At 41.5% G+C, this 6628-nt stretch overlaps 1 protein-coding gene across 1 annotated transcript in view; it reads right to left on the reverse strand.

The window, feature by feature from the left end:
• The window catches only part of fam135b (family with sequence similarity 135 member B), a 42987-nt gene extending 41289 nt beyond the window's left edge, over nucleotides 1-1698 (reverse strand). Inside the window, exon 1 of the mRNA XM_028964615.1 lies at nucleotides 1564-1698. The gene's annotated coding sequence lies outside the window, so the exon portion shown is untranslated. The remainder of the gene's footprint in view (nucleotides 1-1563) is intronic.
• Between the last annotated feature and the right edge of the window lie 4930 nt (nucleotides 1699-6628).

The raw sequence follows: 6628 nt of genomic DNA on the forward strand, positions 1-6628 counted from the left end.
GTATGCAGGATCCAAAACAGGTTTTTTTGGCATAATTCTCGCTCAGGGAGAATAATCTGTCAGGCAAAGTCAGACATTAGATCATTAGATCCATGCAGCAAAATAAGCTTTTTTTGGCACATGAACTGCCTTCTGCATAATTTCAGTTCAGTGCTGACTGTACAAAAGCAGGGCACAAGTCTTCTCCAAGAAAAGAACTGAGTTGCACGTCGTAGCACCAAACGTAAGAGTGAAATGAGTGAAATGAAGTGAAAGTGACTGTTTTTGTCATTGAGATACACAACACAGCACAGCACACAGTGACACAATCAAAACGTGTCCTCTACTTTAGACCATCACCCTTGAAAGGCGCCCGGGGAGCAGTGTGTTGGGGACGCTACCTTGATCAAGGTTACGAGTCCACTTCTTTAGCCTCCCCACCTTATTAAACAAAACAGATTTCATAAGACTTCCTAGACCTGTCTGGCATACAAATGTATTGAGTTGGTGCAAATGTGAAGGACAGGGATGTCAAAGCATGCTGGGTAATCTGGTTGAGGGCCTTTTAGGTCATTGTGCAGTAAACGACTACCACTGACCAGAGAAACACGTCTTGCCTTCTGCGTTCGGCGGACATGGACCGTTTCACAAAGCTGTCAGCCATATGCCATCCTTGTGCGTGACGTTTGGGGCAAAGTGGTCCCCATGTGCCTATTACAGGAGGCCAGACCCAGACGTCTCACACACTGGACAAAACTTCTTTTTAATTTAAACAAGTCCACAGAACTAAAGCGTATGCAGCTTTCAGCCCACTGAGCAGCCATTGCCCTACAGCTCCACCAGAGGCCAACAATCATTTCTTGGATGACTGTGATTGTGAGTGAACGCAGTCCCAAGAAGTGAAGGTCACATATATTATGGCGCAGCCTTGTGAGTGCCTGCACTGCATGCTAAAGACTAACAGCACACAAACCCCTGGCTCCATCGCAGTTCTCCAGGATCTGTGAACATCTCACAAATGTTATATTGTGTCCCATGTCCTATAGTAAAGGGATTTTAGAAGATTTATAGGAACACCCTCAAAGGAAAAAACAAACAGCATTCAGCACAGGATAACGTCCAACTCCTGCCTCGTAGACCGTGGCGTGGCGCACGGAAATGCTGCTCTCTCGGCGGTCGAGGCATTGATGCTGGTTTTAATCCCATCCAAAGCAATCGCTCATACCGTACACACCGTACCATTAACATTGCTTTTCCACAATTCAAAAAGGCAGACCAATTCAAAGTTTTTTAACAGAAACTATTAATACATTCATAAAGCATATGAAGCATTTGCGTTGTATAACTGAACACTGCATTGTGTGCGATGCAACGTATCTGAAGGATACGTGTGCACATATATGTAAACGTTGTAGGTCGCTGCTGGGTTTTAGTGCGGACAGGTCCATGTTCTGGCTCTGTCCACTGTCCTCTGCGGTTGCAGCCAGATGGCCCGGGCGGGACATTAATCCAACGCGCGCATTAATATTTCCACGCGTCGTGCGGACAGAGACAACGGGCGACGTCGCGCGTCGGGGGGCTCACCTGCCACTCTCCGTCCCCCCCCCACCCCGGTCACCGCGGAGTCGAGTTCACGTCGTAAAATGAAAGCTGGCGCGGATGCGCGGCGCTCGGCGTTTATAGCGGCTCCGGGGCTCGCGCTGCCTCTGCTGCTGCTGATGCTGATGCTGCTGTTGCCATGGTTATTCATTCAGAGCGCGCATCCCGCGTCGCTCCGTACCTCCGCGTGTCTGTGTTTTTTTAACCCGTGACACTAACGGAAAGGCTGACGTCACAGATGCTCGAGACATACATGCTCAACGATTCCTTTTGTTAGGACGTGGTGTGACTGCGGGAGATGACCGTAACATCACATTACAGTAAATTAAGAAATACCACACATCACGTGGTTAAGTTTGGTCATGCAGACTTTGGAACAACCAGCCAGTGTGTAACATTTACAATGGGGTTACACTGCAGGCAGCAAATGAACATTTTCTCCTTGATGTGTTGGATGCAGCAAAAATTTGCAATTGTAAGAACCAAATTGTGATGCCTGTGCATCTGGGGTAGAGCAACTCTAGAGCTGCAGGTCTTGTGGAAGGTTCCTGTTCTGCAATGGCCACGACCTCCCAAAAGCAGTCCAAGGAACGAGAACCGAAGGACCAGCGTGGCGGCCGTGGGCAAATAATGCTCATACACCTGAGGAGTAACTTTAACTTTTTCCACAATTTAAGCTATAATGGTTGGTATCATAAGCTGCTAAAATGTACAATGCATCACAGTTTGTTGGGTGCTGCACAGTTGCAGACTGCTCATACAGACCTGTGTTCACTACCAAAAGTGTCTACAATGGGCCCATGTGCAGCAATGTTCTGGTGTGTGTGTGTGTGTGTGTGTGTGTGTGCATTGTGAAATGAAGACAAGCCAGCTTTGGTGTGATCCTTTGTTCACTGTTCAGATGGGTGACCTTGGGTCCTGCATGTATGTGGACCACCTACATTATGCCTGACCGAGTGTTGACAGTGTCCTCTTTCAGCAGGATAATGTGCCAGGCCACACTGAACAAAAATGAGGGAAGAACACAACAGCAAGTTTGAGGTGTTGACTTAAACTTCAAATTGAAGTATATACACTACTAATCAAACAGTTTTTAGTTTTTAGAACAAAACTAAAGACACGGGACTATGAACATAGATGATGAAATTATGTAGAAGGCCAGAAAAAAATAGAAAACAAGGCAATAAGATTTGTGTCTCTCCAAAACCGGGAGCTTATGCTGTGATGGCAGCATTTCACACTCTTGTCTTCTCTCCACAGCCTTAAACTGAACAACGGAGATGGTTTCCATCAGTTCTGAAGGATTATACTGAACACTTACTTATCATTCACTCATGTTAATCAGCATCTCATCAAGTGGCTTTTGATTTTTACATTAGTGAATAAAGCTGCCATGAAGGTAAAAAGAGTCGACTCTTTTATCAGCATTCATTCATACTTCACTTTCTCCTGATATGACAAATACTAGATATGTTTCTTGCATTGGACTCTTCAAAATTGCTCCATTTCCATTTTAATTTCACCACAAAGTAGGTGTGTTTAAGCTTTTGACTAGTACTGTATTTGGAATGAGCTGGAATTGTATAAATGAGTGCTGCAAGATGACTAACTGCATGTGTGCTTCCAAGACAATTATCACCCATAATAATTAATTGCATTAAATTTGAACACTTTTCATGTCTGAACTCATTGTCAAGATATTTATAGGCCCTCTCAAAAGGCTATTTTGGCCCAAGCCCCTAAGCCAACCACCTCTGCACGTCTATTGCCTATTGTCTATCTGTCTGTTGGGGTTTGGTTTCCTGAGGTGAACCAGAAGCGTTCGGAAGCCATCCCTGTTTTATTTTTTGAGGGTACAAGAAGGACAGCTGGAGACGGAGGAGAAAAAATGCAAAGTTGATGGCTGGGATTTCATATGTGCACATGACGTCATGCTGACGTGTCCCCTTGACTTTGGCTTTACTGAATGATAAGTCGATCTGAAAAAATCTGAATGCCATAGTTTGAACTTTTATCTGCATTTCTAATTTTCAAATTTTTCTAATAAAATATCAAATGTAATTTAATGCTTTTAAACCATTTTTTTGCCTCCCTCACTTCCCCTCACAGTATCAAAATCTTGCTGTCCAGAGCTACTGGGATCATAGGCAGATGTGACACTGGAGAGCAGAACTCATAGAAACACATTCAGCACCAGATGAACGTTCGGTCTTTTTTACCCACAAATCACAAGTGTTGACTGTGAACCAACCCTACAGGCAGCCTGACGTGGGCCAGGAGGTCACAACACAAGCCATTTCAATAACTTTATATAGTGGGTGTATCAATATGTAATATTTATAACCGGGTGTCTCTTTCATTTGTCATTTGTTGCTGTCCATCAAAAACACCGGCATGCCATCATGTCTTACTGTCCCCTGAGCTAAAACCACCTTTCAGGTAGGACACAAAACATAGCCATGAAAAATGTCATTGATTTTCACTCAGACCAGCTCATGGTGACCCAGATGCTCATACTGTTGAAGGAGCAATTTCAGAGATTCCAATACTATAACGTCTGCAGGGAAAGTAAAACACACACCAGTACACACTAACAAATGACTTCTCTGGGGGCAATTTTTTCTACCCATTCAGTCATGCAAAACAAGCACAAAAGCATCAAGGGGCCTTGAGCACTGTAACAATGTGAGGCGCTTTGTGCCAATGTACATTGTAAAAAGCAATGTGTAAATAAAATGTAAAAAAATGATTGATTGAATTGTAGTAATTTATTTTTAAAACTGCATTCAGTTCAAATGTACATGAATTACATTTTTAAAAACCTGAAAGCTTTGTTGTTCAGAGCTCCACTTCAAAGTCATTTTTGGATGCAATGCAGGAAAAATCCTGCATTGTGCCAACCCTCTCACACCAATACAAGGTTTATAGAAAAGCATAAATGTTACCTCCTATCCTCCTATTATGTTGAACAAAAGTTAGTTGCAATTCAGTGTAAATTGACATGCACATTTTACATCTGTGCAATGCTCTTAGAATGGTGACACTAACATTGTGTGTGCAAAATCAATACAGAATTTTGCATCAGTGCAACCAGGTTTTATAAAAAATTGATACCGGTGCATAAATGAGGTAAAGTTAAAGTATCTAAACATGGTGAGAAAACCTGTCAAACTGATTTCTCAGTTATTTTATTTATAATAAATGTATCAAAACCTCAAGTAAACTTTTTATATTGTCATATGTTGTTTCTAGATTTCTGGAAAAATTATGAATAAGGCTGTAACATAACAAAATGTGGAAAAAGTGATGCGCTGTGAATACTTTCCCAATGTACTGTATTCAGAGAAATGGAATAAGCTAACCCCCTTTTCACAACAGCAATAATTTATTTTTGTATAGCCAAATATCACAAACAGAATGTCTCAATGGACATTACAGTCTGGAAAAAAGGTCTGTGGAAAACTCAAATGGGGAAATATTTAAGAAACCTTGGGAACAGTATAAAATTGCATAATTTATATAATAAGAGTAGAAAAGAATGGCAGAATCTCCCCGCATCTCCAATTTCCAATACCCAAAAGAGCTGATGAACAAACATGTTTGTTTGCATTGTACCTTAATTTGAACTTGGAATTTTCTATCAGTTGTCATGGGACCTAATAAATAAAGAAGTTGCTTTCTGCTCCATCCCTTTCAGATATGCTCCTATTTCTTGTTGTATACCCTTGAAAGCACACTTTCTCAATTTTCACACCCAGGTACCCACACCCTCACACAGATCTGAGAGGAGTCCTCTTGCAGACACATTTCTTGCACATGTTACTCCTTCAAAAAGAGCTTAAGCATTAAATATGTATGGGAAGCTGTATGTTTCATCATAAAAGAGGCCGTTTTCTAGCGCTTTTCTCAGTAATGTCAGGATGATGAATGTAACATAGCTTCCAAACTCGTCCGTTCGTGTCTGTAATTATGTGTTTTAAAGATCAGAATGTAACAAGTGTACATATATATATTTAAATCTACACACACAAACACACACACACTTATACAGCCTGAAAGCAGATGTCAGCCAAGATACCATGAACTGTTTTCATAAAAATTTTATGAAGTATGTTTGTTAGATAAACTGTAAATTACATCCCATTTGATGCAAATGACATCCAATGGCACTTTAACAAGGCAGGAGAACTTTAGATCTTTACCAATAAGAAGACCTGCCTCTCTGCAGAAATAGCATGTGAATAATGGTGATAATTTGTGTCAGCACTGACCAGCAAGCACATATGTCTTCATTGTTTAAGGCTCCAGCCAGTTGTTTGATTTAGAGTCTCAATTTTACAGAAAAATACTATTAAAAACTGTAGCACAAGTATCATTAGGAATCATTAGAAATGTAACAAATTATTTTAAGAAACAGACCACTTATAATATATAATGTTGCATTAAAATGATGAAAATGATGTGTTGCAGATGAATTAAAAGGGTAAACAATATTAAATGACAACACTTACTTATATTTAACATACTTTTAATAATTATAACGATTCATTTTTTGTCCATGTCCATTGAGTGCTTTGTGCACTTTTTAGAATTTTAGTAAGTGCAGGCTGTGCATTCAGAAATACTATTAATGTAAAAAAGTTCAAATCTGGATACTGTGATCTTTATTTTATTTAAACTCTCAGTCAATGCATACCCCAGGATTCAACCCAGACATCTTCCCAACTGAGCGGCACTCAAGCTGATGTCCTCGGGTGTGCTACAGCTTCACCCCATTCATGCACCCATGTCCTGACGAGGTGTTTGATGAACACGCACTCTGGAGTGCACTCCATGCAGAGAAGCAGGCCTACCCTGCAGCGAAGCCAGCCATTAGCGGAATTACTCTCCACAGAACACGTCATTAGGGAGCTCGACAGCTGAGCAGAAAGAGCAGGAGCCACCGTGCCCACAGGGCCCCGAATCCCTTAAGTAGCAGTAATAAAACGTTCCCAAACACCTCCTCCACAAGGACCTGGCCAATACGGAGCTAACCAGCCAGACAGGTCCT

The sequence above is a fragment of the Denticeps clupeoides genome, chromosome 20 (genome assembly GCF_900700375.1).
Source record: "Denticeps clupeoides chromosome 20, fDenClu1.1, whole genome shotgun sequence".
Taxonomy (NCBI): Eukaryota; Metazoa; Chordata; class Actinopteri; order Clupeiformes; family Denticipitidae; genus Denticeps; species Denticeps clupeoides.